The 11,158-nt window shown below is 43.1% G+C and overlaps 1 long non-coding RNA gene across 1 annotated transcript; it reads right to left on the bottom strand.

The window, feature by feature from the left end:
- Nucleotides 1–5,357: 5,357 nt before the first annotated feature.
- Nucleotides 5,358–9,172, bottom strand: LOC130683403 (uncharacterized). The gene is made up of 4 exons (XR_008997099.1): nt 8,702–9,172; nt 7,503–7,642; nt 6,142–6,306; nt 5,358–5,996 (listed from the first exon to the last, which is right to left on the bottom strand). It is a non-coding gene; the product is annotated as an uncharacterized LOC130683403 (long non-coding RNA).
- Between the last annotated feature and the right edge of the window lie 1,986 nt (nt 9,173–11,158).

Consider the following 11,158-nt stretch of genomic DNA (forward strand, 5'->3'; position numbering starts at 1 on the left):
AGGATTATTTAGGAAGTCTTGACCCCTACCCTTCAAGAAGGGGGATCGCTCCCACTTTGCTACCGCAGAGCAACCTCGCTAGATGACCCCCACAGGGCCTGCCGCCTGCCTTGTTCTCGCTGCCCATTGCCCATGCTGTTGTTATTTTTTGAACACTGTTATTTTTTAGCAAGCCATTTCTCTTGAGATGCCAGAGCCTATTTTCTATATCCTCAGCATTCACCCCAGTGCCTGACATAGAAGGGAGCTCAATAAATGTCTGATGAATGAATGACCTTTAGATAAAATAACCAAATTTAAGCTCCATGACTTTCTCCGTTGGCTCTATATTCATCCCAAATGTCTATTTCTGGATCCCCCTCCATGTGCCCAGCAAATATGCATCCACTTGAAAATGCAGTATGCTGTTACACACTTCGGCTTCCATTTACTGAGCTCTTCTCAGGTGGCTCAGCTGTCATCCATGGCAACACCAAGCTCTCAGCCCCTGGGGACAGGGACCCATCTCTAAGCTCTCTTATTAAGGCCACAAGGCCTCTGGTTGAAAGATGAGTCCTCATCCTTTAGGTTTTGTTAGGACACAAATTATTAAAAATACAGCCGCTAACTCACATCCCACTAAACAGAGAGGGGGATGTTGATACTGAGGTGGGATCTGTAAGGAAAAGCATGTTCCTTGGAGCTGTGGGACCAGGCACAAGTCTCAGCCCCATGCTTACTCTTAGTGTGACAGCAGACCAGTCTCCAGAAGTCTGTAGGCATCAGGGTCCTCATCTGTACAAGCAGGCACTAGGCAAAGACCCTGCCATAAAATAAGCTCCAGATAAATGCTGGCTGCTATCGATTGTGGATCTCCAAAAACTTACAGACACCGGATTCACAGAGATTTTAAATGTCCCCAGGCTTTTGAGTTCTTCAGTATCTGGTTGAAGGTGCTTTGGGAGGAGTGGGGGTAGAGATAAGAAATGGAGAGGACACAGCCTCACGCCAACCAGGAGTGCTCTGCATGTATCTGATTAGCTGAGCTTTTCTGGAGATTTTAGGAGAAAGAAAAGAAAGAGTTCTCACTGCCAAAATTAATCCAGATTGCAGACTAATGCCAGAATCTCCTCCTCAACATCCTGGCCAAATGGTGGTCCAGTCTTCTTAACACTTAAATTCTCTCTGTGAGGCCCCAAACTAATTTTCTTAGCAATTTTCTTCCTTTTTAGAATATTCGGAAGCTCAAACAAATAGCTAGCACGGTTTTACTGCCACCTCAGAGTCCCACCAGACCTACTTAATGACAAGAGCATTGTTCAGAATTAACTGATGTCCTATACTCTTGCAATAGTACCACAGGAGGCATGGGAAGTGGTTGCCCTCCATAAGTTACACAATATCTCCCAGCAATGTTGGCCACCCTGTGTCAATTTGCTTAGCAAATCCTCTTAGTTATAGTGAGTGTCAAGATAATTTCCAACCTGGGCCTTTGTGCAAATTACCACACGTTCTGAATCAACAGAGTTTGGAAATAATAAGGCTTTAGTGTTGCTGCAATGAGCTTTTGCCTTCTGCAACAGGGCCGGTTTTTCAAAGCATTTTCATGACTGATGTCTTATGTCAGCCACCCCTCTGAGTTGAGAAGAGAATCAAATAAAATTCTAGATGTTAACCTGTTCTGTAAACTGTAAAGCTCTGAAAATGTTTGTCATGAATAAGTTATTAGTTCCAGGTCTCCCGGCTCTGACTCACAGCCTGGCCTGTCTCCATAAAGATTTGTGGCCTCTCTCGCTCAGAAAGGATACAAGAGGACTCAAGTGAGAGCTGCCTACCCACAGTTAGAAAAATAGTCTGGCCATCTGCTTGGCTTGGTGTCCTCCAAGGCCCAGGAGGACACCGGTGATCTGTGGATGCTCATGCAAAAGGGAAGGGAAGCAGTCAATAAGTGAGCATGCGAGTGATGCTGTCAGGAAGGGACAGCTGAAGACCCCTCGCTCACATGCAGACCTGCCCTTTGGTTGACAGTTACAGCTGCTTTTTGCTCTGCTTGCTGTCCTTAGCCCATTTCCATTTTCAGGTTCATATCCATCTTTCAAGCCCAGGACAACCAGTTCAAATGCTGCCTCCTTTCAGTGCCTATTCTAATCATCTCAAGTCATCCCTCCTTCTCCACTGAACTTTTCAAGCTCTTTGCCGCACTCTCCTGACCCTTCTTCTATATTGCCCTATATTGCTGCTAGGCAACAAGGCATTTCTTTCTCATTAGTTTACAGCCACCTGGGAGTGGGACCCATGCAATTTTCATCTTACCTAGTACACTGCATTTCACAGAGCAGGTTGTGACAGACACTGCTGCTGTCTCAATTTTCAGTAAGTCATGGTTGAGCACATGGCTGCTTAGCAAGAGCCACATTATCCAGATTCCTTTGCAGCTAGGCATGACCCTGTGAGGTTTCTGTCGAATGGGTTAGAGCAGAAGTGAGGTACTTCTCCGCTTCACATTCCTAACAACAGAGTTGCCTGTCCCTTTTGTGCTTTCCTGATCCTACAGGCCGGGAAGCAGATGGGGGAGACAAGAAGCAGGCCCTGGGAATGGCAGAGCAGCAACATGGAAGGAATTTGGATCCCTAGCAAAGCTCCCCATTAACTGGACTGTTCACCCCACACACTTATATGAGAGACAATAAACTATTTTTCTTGAGTTATTCTACCTTGGGATCGCTATTGAAACTGCTTTTCCTAATCACTAATTAATGTACAGGTGCTCCACACAATTTTTTTGTGTGAATGAATGAATGCATAAACAAACAAAAGAACAAGTAAAATGAAGGCATGAATAAGTAAATGACCTGTTGCTGATTGTAATTCTGCTTGAAATAACACCTGACTAATTTTCCTACTGGTATCTCTGATTTCCAGGATAGAGAAGGAGCCAGGGAACAGTTTGGGGAAGAGAGGAAGGACCTATGCTTCAGAGGGTGGGTCCTCAGGGAATTCAGGGACGGCGTAGCTACTGATTCACTTTGTGTATAATGTTAAGCTGCTCCCTGTGGACCTGCTGCCAGAAAGGGAGTTTTCCGCTGTCAGGAGTTCAGTTGGAATGGCTTGAGCTGGCAGTGTGCAAGGAATGTATCAGATGACAATAAAGGACAGTCAATGGATTTATCCTTCTTATAGCAATGTTCTTTAAGAAATTCAAAGTATTTTATCTAATATATGACCTACTTAACCTGTAAGGTGAAATGGCATCATATGGTGGAGAAAAATATGTTCTCTACATTCTTCACAAAGTCATAGTGAGAATCAAATGAGATCATGTGTGCAAAAGAGCTCTGCAAACTATTAAGCCCAGTAATGATGGCTGTTGTTTTATCTGCCTGGCAACTTCTGTCCATTATCTATCCATGTAATTCTGGCTACTAATTACAGTCCCTATCCTGGGCCAAAATGGTGAGAAAGTAACCTAAATTTGGCCAATCAGAGTCCCCAGTTTTTGGCCACAGTGATTCATCCAGGGGGTAAAAAATGACCCAGGCCAAGCCAGTCCCTAGGAAAAGCTTGTACCTCTCTGTTCATCCAGGGGTTCCAGCTGTCCTGAAGTCAGCCTAGAGTTCTTTGCAGCCCAGGGCTCTGAATGGCAGAAGCAGAGTTTGGAGGAGAGGGAGGCTCTGACTGACTGTGTCTGAAACCAGCCCCACCTTTGTCCCCCAGAATCACATGAACTAATTATTTTGTCATATGTAGAAATTCTCTTGTTTCTCTTGAGCTGATTTGAGTTGGGCATCTTCCATCTAAAATAAAAGTAATCCTAATAAAATGCTATATACAAGTAACTTAACATCGAAGAGATTCGTTCAAATGGGCTTTGAGAGCTTATTTAGAGATTCTAACCTGGGACAATGCCACTTGAGACTCCAGCCAAGAATGGCCGTGCCTGGTCTGAAGAGTCATGCATTTTGGCCAACCACATGGCTTCTGAGGAGACAGCTGCTTACTTGGCAGTGAAGGTGGGCAAGGAACCTAGCCAGCCCACCAGCCCAGCGTAGCCCACCCTGTGGTCACTGCCATGATGGGTGCTTAAATATTTCCAAGGATGGGAGTGTCACCTCCTCGCAAAGCTGTACACCTCTAATTCTTAGAAGTAAAACCAAATCGGGGCCCTTTAGACTTTTCTCTGTCTTTGTTTCACTCCCTGAAAGTACACGGGATTTCAATCCATCCTCCCAACACTTCTGTATGGATAATTCTTCAGATACATGAAGATAGATAACATGTCTCTGAGTCTTTTCTTCTCCAATCTAAAAAGCAACTTCGGTCAGGTGACAAGGCTGTTAAACTTTTCACCAACCTGCCTTGTCTCTCTGGGTAGGCACCAGCGAGCCATTGTGTTTTTTCAGCCATTATGCCCAGAACCACAGTCATAACTGCAGGCGTGTTCTGCCAGTGCATACCTGAATGACCACCTCCTTGATCTGGGCCTGTGCCTTCCAGAAATGAGACCTAAATCAGTGTCTTTTTAAAAAATTCTTCTTAGGGTATTGACTTATATTGAGCTTAAAATAAAACTACTAATTCTTCTCTTTCATGATGTGCTATTAACCTTTTACTCTTGTGGCTTATTTTTTGAAGCCCAGTGAAAGAAATTATCTTGATTCTGGCCCATCAGTTCATGTTTTTTTCATTGTGGCCCATCATTTCATATCTTTAAAAATATCAAATATGTGAAGAAACATGTTTTCTACATTGCTCAGAGCTGGGTTATTTGGAAATTAAATAAGCTTGCCTCTGACTTTATTTAAATCGCTGATTAAAATGTTGACCAGGATTGGGCCAAGGGCAAGAAACCTCCTTTCAGAAGGCTAGGGATTTTTATTTTCCCATGAGGACCTTCAGCCAACTATGAATCTGCCCATAGGTACACTGCCAACCCAGCTTTCTCTATCTGGTTTCCACCATGAGAAATTTGTCAAACTCTTGAGCTGACCTAATTAATGCATTATTGATAAATGTCCCTTAGCAGTGGAGAAAAGCCTAGAGCAATAGACAAGGAACAGGTTTATTTGGTGGGTGGGGTGAGAGGAGCAGCAGAAAGGGTCCTGCAGAGAGAGCAGACCAGTCCAGAGGCCCTGAGTAATCAGGGGCATGGGAGCTTTTGAAGGAGATGTGGGGGAGATTAGCACACAGCACAGTTTCACCCCACTCACCATTTGCCCAGGCAGGGTTGTAAGGGATATATGCTAGATTTAACCACTCAGCATGTAGTTACCTAGTCCTTAATAGTGATGACACTCTGTAGTATAAGCTCAGTGCTACAAAGACAGCCTTAGGCTCCCAGAATCTATCCATCCTCATTATGATTTCAGCCACATTTTAGGATTTTCCTGAGCCCTAGAACCCTTGAACATGGATAGGCGAGAAAGTGCTAAACATCCTTAAGAGCTGGGCTATGGGGCTCTGTTGAGCAAGTACCTGGGGAAGGTTATACAGGACCGTGAAAGCGTTGAAGTTCTGCTGGAGGAGTCAGGAGCCTGCGGACCCCTGGGGAAGTACTCTGAGAGAGTATCAAGCCCAGAGAAGCTGGGTAGGGCTCCCATGCAGACTTCCTCCAAGATTTGGACTGAGGTTTGGGTGTCCATTATCTTTCACATTGAACATTCGTGAGAACATAGCATTTCAGAATCCTATTAGTTTTAATAGGATTACTGTAACAAATTGCTCCAAAATGGATTATTTAAAACAACAGATTTATTATCTCACAGTTATGGAGGCAGAAGTCTGAAATCATGGTGTTAGCAGGGCCACACTTCCTTCTGAGATTCCATTCCATGCTTTCTCCTACTTTCACGGGGCTGCTGACAATCCATGGCACTCCTTGGCTTGTAGCTGCATCAACCCCACCACTGCCTCTGTCTTCACATCGCTGTCTCCTCTTGGTGTCTTCTCTTAGGACTGTCTCACACCTCCCTCTGACCTTCTGTTGTTACAAGGACACAGGTCATCTGATTTAGGGACCACTAGATAATCAAAGAGGATCTCATCTCAGGATTCTTAATTATATCCGCAAAGACCTTCTTTCAAAATCAGGTATAGCACAAGTTTGGAGGATCAGAACATGGACATATCTTTTTTGGAGGTGAGGGGAATCATCATTCAACTCACTATTAAGAATCCATCTCAGTTTTCTTCTGCTAGCACCAAAGCATCCTGCCGTTCTGACCCAGAGCAGTGCTTCTGCTACCAAATGCAATCACGAGTTGTAGCTAGAAAGGATCAGTATGAGTGTTACCACCAATGGATGGAACAGAGCACCTTGTTTACCGGGATCTGGAAAAAGGACGCACACAGACAAAGGAAACATTTTATCTTATGTCCCCAACACCAACCACCATCTTACTCTTTAGATATATTGCCAACTAGAGTGACCATAAATGTATTTTGGGTGTGTATGTGTGTATTATGTGCTTTAAAGTAATTTATCAGGATGTATTACTATTTTTGTTGGTTTTTCTTTTATCTAGTAGTTTGAAGGCCCCCTTCTGTTTATCATCAGACCATTGTATCCTTCCCTAGTTTCACTCTTGCACTTAGTATTCCTGGCCTTTGATAGCCAACAAAGAGATGATTCAGGGGCCTCCTCTGTACCTAAACTGGGCTCTCCTTATCATGCCTACCCCATTCCCCATAGGCACTCTCACCCCGTATAATAATCCCTGAGTAGCTGCTGTGGGATAGACTAGCACTTGAGCATGCTTGAGGGGAGAAGGAGGGTCAGGTTGTGTGAGAGTGATATTTGTTTGCATAGGGCCACTGCTTGAACAGTCACAAACCAAATCCATTCATTTATTGTTTATGTGTTAGGTGCTTAGCACCCTTCTAGGTCCCAGGAGATGGGGGATATAAATAACCCTGCCTCAAAGACACTTAAAGCAATTTTATAACATCCCATCTTTCAGACTGAGAATTCTGAATTCAAGGAAAGATAACAGTCATGGTAGTAGTGTGACCACCGGGAACAGTGTCAATGCCTTCCTCTTTCTTTACATGCAGCACTCACAGTCATCACCTCATCAGAATGAACGGGATCATCATAGTGAGGTCCCTGACCTCCAGTGGGCAGCAGAGCTGGGGACCAAGTCCAGGTATCCCCTCCCCATCACGAAACCTGGGGCTTTTTCCACTCTGCCATGAAGAAGTTCATCTTTGCTCTTTCCTGCCTCCACTTCTGAGCCATTTTTAGCCCTCTTGTGGTACTCCTAGGACCCCAGGCCCTTAGTGGTCCCTTTGCCTCCCCACTGAGATTGCTGAGCTCCCTTCTGTTCATCCAGGAGCTTCTCAGTTCTCTGGTTTAATAAATTATGCTAATGGATGAAAATAGGTCAACACAGCACATTTCCTTTCCTCTTTTAAGCTTTGGGGAGACGAAGCTTTACTGGAAAATGAATACAAAGACTATTTAATGGACATGCTGGCTGAAGGATAAACTACTTTCATCGTTATGCAAACATTTATCCAGCTCTTACCCTCTTGCAGGAAATGAGTTTGGAGGTATATGGTGTGGTTGCTTCCCCAGGGCCATGGCACAGAACGCTTGGAGTTTGGGCCGCTTGGAGCTCTGTTTGAGTCCTTGCTGTCAGACACTGGGCTCCTTGAGCAGAGTGTCCTATGAAATGGAGATAAAAATGCCTACGCACAAGGCTCCTACGAGGATTCGATGGCTAGAGTAGATAGCTTTGCCTTGCAGGTGTTAGGAGTTTAAGTGTTTAGTGCATTAGTTTCTTGCCTACACAGAGAGTTTACATCCCAGATGGGAGGTAAAGTCACTAACGTGAACTGACTTGAGGTTCACTGACTCCGACAGTCTCACCCTTCCTGAACCTTGTAAAAGAGCTGCACAATTTGGGAAGGTGGTACAGGATGGGACACAGGTGAGAGGACGTAAGTGGGGGGCAGGGACGGACGCAGGTGGGGAAGAAGGCGTGCAGTGGGAGAGCAGGAGAGGCCTCTGGCCAGGCGTGTAGGCTCAAGCATTCGCAGGGCTTGAGGGCAGAAAAGACGGGTGGTAGCAGGTGCCAGGGAATGAGCCTCCCCTCCACGAGTGGCTACCTGTCTTTCTTACACTCTCTAAAAACATGTTTACATTACAAAAACAATACATACTTACAGAAATAAAAAGTTCAAACAATACAAAACGTTATGAATTCTTTATGAAATCTGATCCAGTCACCTCTCTCACCCTCCCAGCACAGCTGCCGGCACTAAGCATTGTTACGGACTTGGTACTTCCGGCCACACCTTCTCCTGTGCCCTGGTGAACATTTCTTATATATGCTGCTTTGATTTTAAAACAGCCCCAATAATTGTTCTGCAACTTATTTTTTGCTGTTGTTTTTTACTCGAAGTCTTATCACAACTAATTTCCCATGCCACTAAATATAACTCTACCTTGTTTTAAAGGCCTGCATGGTGTTCCACAGCATGGACAGACCATAATTTATTTCCTAAATACTCCCAATTGCAGCAGTTATCTCAATTTAATGTAATTGTTCCCTATAAGCCTGTTGTTCTACTTCTTTACACCTCAAGAATAGGATCCACACATTTTATCTTCAAATCCTCAGTGCCCAGTGTAACATCTATGCTAAGTATAGTAGCTTCCTAAGGCTGCTGTAACAAAATACTAGAAGCTGGGAGGCTTTAAACAAACAGCAGTTATTCTCACAGTTTCAGAGGCCAGCGGTGTAAAATCAAGGTGCCGGCAGGACCCCGTTCCCGCGGAAGGCTCTGGGGAGAATCCTTCAGGGTCTCTTCCAGCTTATGCGAGCTTCAGACATTCCTTGATTGGCAGTTTGCCTCCAGTCTCTGCCTGTTTTCTCCTCTGTCTATCGCTGTCTCCCTCTGCCTTTCTCTTACAAGCACATCAGTCATTGGGTTAAGGGCCACTCTAAATCTAGGAGGATCTCATCTCAAGAGCCTTCATTACACCAGGAAAGGCCCTTTTTCCAATGCCTAACAATTGCCTCGGATCTTATTCTTAAAACCCACTGAAGCCTGCCAGTGGAAATGTAATATGGTGCAACCACTGTGTCAGTTTTTTTTTAAGTTAAACATATACCTACCATTTAATCCAGCCATTCCATTTCAATGAATTTACCTAAGAGAAGAGCAAGCACATGCCCACACAAAGAATCATAGGCAAATGTTCATAGCAGCTTTATTTGTAATTATCAAAAACTGGAAACGACCCAGTTTTCTACCACAGGTGAACGATGAACAAATTGTGGAGTATCCAAACAATGGAATCCTACTCAGTATAAAGGAAAGAACATGGATGAATCGCAAAATAATTATACTGAGTAAAAGCAAGACAAAAGAATATATGCTAAATGAGCCCATTTAATAAAACTCTAGAAAATGCAAACTGAGCTATAGTGACAGAAAGCCGACCAGTGGTTAAATGGGGATGGGAGAGGTTGGAGGCAGAGACTACAAAGGGACACCAGGAAACCTTTTGGGAGTGATAGATATGTTCACTCCCTTGATCTGGTGATTTTTTTTTTTGTACTGTGTCAACACTTATCACACCATACCTTTTAAATATATTTAATTTATTGTATATCAACTATACCTCAATAAAACTGCTTTTTAAAAGTGCACTGAAGAATTTCTAATAACGATTTTCAAAGGTCTTCCAGTTGTACAGACATGGGAAGACACTAGACATAGGGATACCAGGTGACGCATGATGATGGAGATAGATAAGAGCAGAAGTGCTGATCCATTCATTTTAATTTCTGTGCAGTATTCCACTGGGGAAATATTCTATAATCTATTTATCCGTTTGCCCATTGAAGGACATTTAGGTTGTTTCCAATTGTTTAGTACTACAAAAATGCCTTAATGAACATCTTGTAAGTTTCTGCAACTTTTCACGTGTGATAGCGTCTCTAATGGAATACCTATGGGTAGAATTGTTGAGTCTGAGAAGTACCTTCAAGTTTACTAAATATTGTCCAATAGCTCTTTCCAAAGTCATTGCAAAAGTATTCACTCCTATCAGTATTTTATGAAAGTTCCCATTGTTCTACATTCTTATCAACATTTGGCATTACCAAAATTAAAAATTTTTTGTGGGTATAAAATTGTGTCTAGCTGTTTTTCTGATTTGAGTCTTGGGACTATTAGAGAGGCTGTGCATCTTTTATTTCTCTTGGTCGTTGAAGTTTCCTCCTCTGTGAAGTCTGCACATATCCTTTGCTTGTTTTTCTAGTGGCCCACTTGTCCTACTTTTTTTGATCTGTAGTTCACCTTATACTGTCAGCTGTATGCTTTGCAAAACTCTTCACCCAGTTTGGGACTTATCTTCTTACTTTGTTTTATGGGGCCCTTCGTTACACAGTGCATTTGTTTCCTAATGCTCCTGTAACAAATTACCACTAACTTAGTGGCTTAAAACAACAAATGTATTATTTTATATTCTGGAGGTCAGAAGCCCCAAATGGCTTTCCCTTGGCTAAAATAAACATTTCAGCTAGGCTGCATTTCTTCTCTAGGCTCTGGGGTAGAATCAGTTTCCTTGCCTTTTCTGGCTTCTAGAACCCGCCTACATTCTTTCCTCCATCTTCAAAGCCAGTCACCTAGAATCTTCAAATTTCTCCCTTAGGTCCCTTTCATAAGGACTTTGGGCCAGCCCAGTTTATTAAATAACCCCCTTTCCCTACTACACTGCTATATCATGTTTATCATATAGCAAGCTTTCATAAATGCATGGATTTTTATTCTGTTCTTCCTGTTTTTTCAATTATTTACTCCCTTGCTCCTCAAAGTGTGGCCTCCAGGCCAGTGGCAGTAGCATCATTGGGTAGCTTGTTTGGAAGCAAAATCTCAAGCCTCATCCCAGGATCTCAATTAGGCTCTTCAATTAACAAGATCCCTAGAGGATTTCTATGCTCATGAAAGTTTGAGAAGCACTATTCTACCCTTTACCTTTGAAATCTTCATTACTACAGTATTTTAAGTATTGATATCCGATAAGTAAAATTCCTCTCTTTGTTCTTCCTTATGTTGAATTTCTACTTTAATTTGGGGTGGATTAGAAATTATAGAAATTTATAATAATTGAAGTCAATTCATAAACTTGTCATATTTCACTTATTTAGGTCTTTTAAACTCTGGTTTA

Source organism: Manis pentadactyla, chromosome 4 (genome assembly GCF_030020395.1).
Source record: "Manis pentadactyla isolate mManPen7 chromosome 4, mManPen7.hap1, whole genome shotgun sequence".
Taxonomy (NCBI): Eukaryota; Metazoa; Chordata; class Mammalia; order Pholidota; family Manidae; genus Manis; species Manis pentadactyla.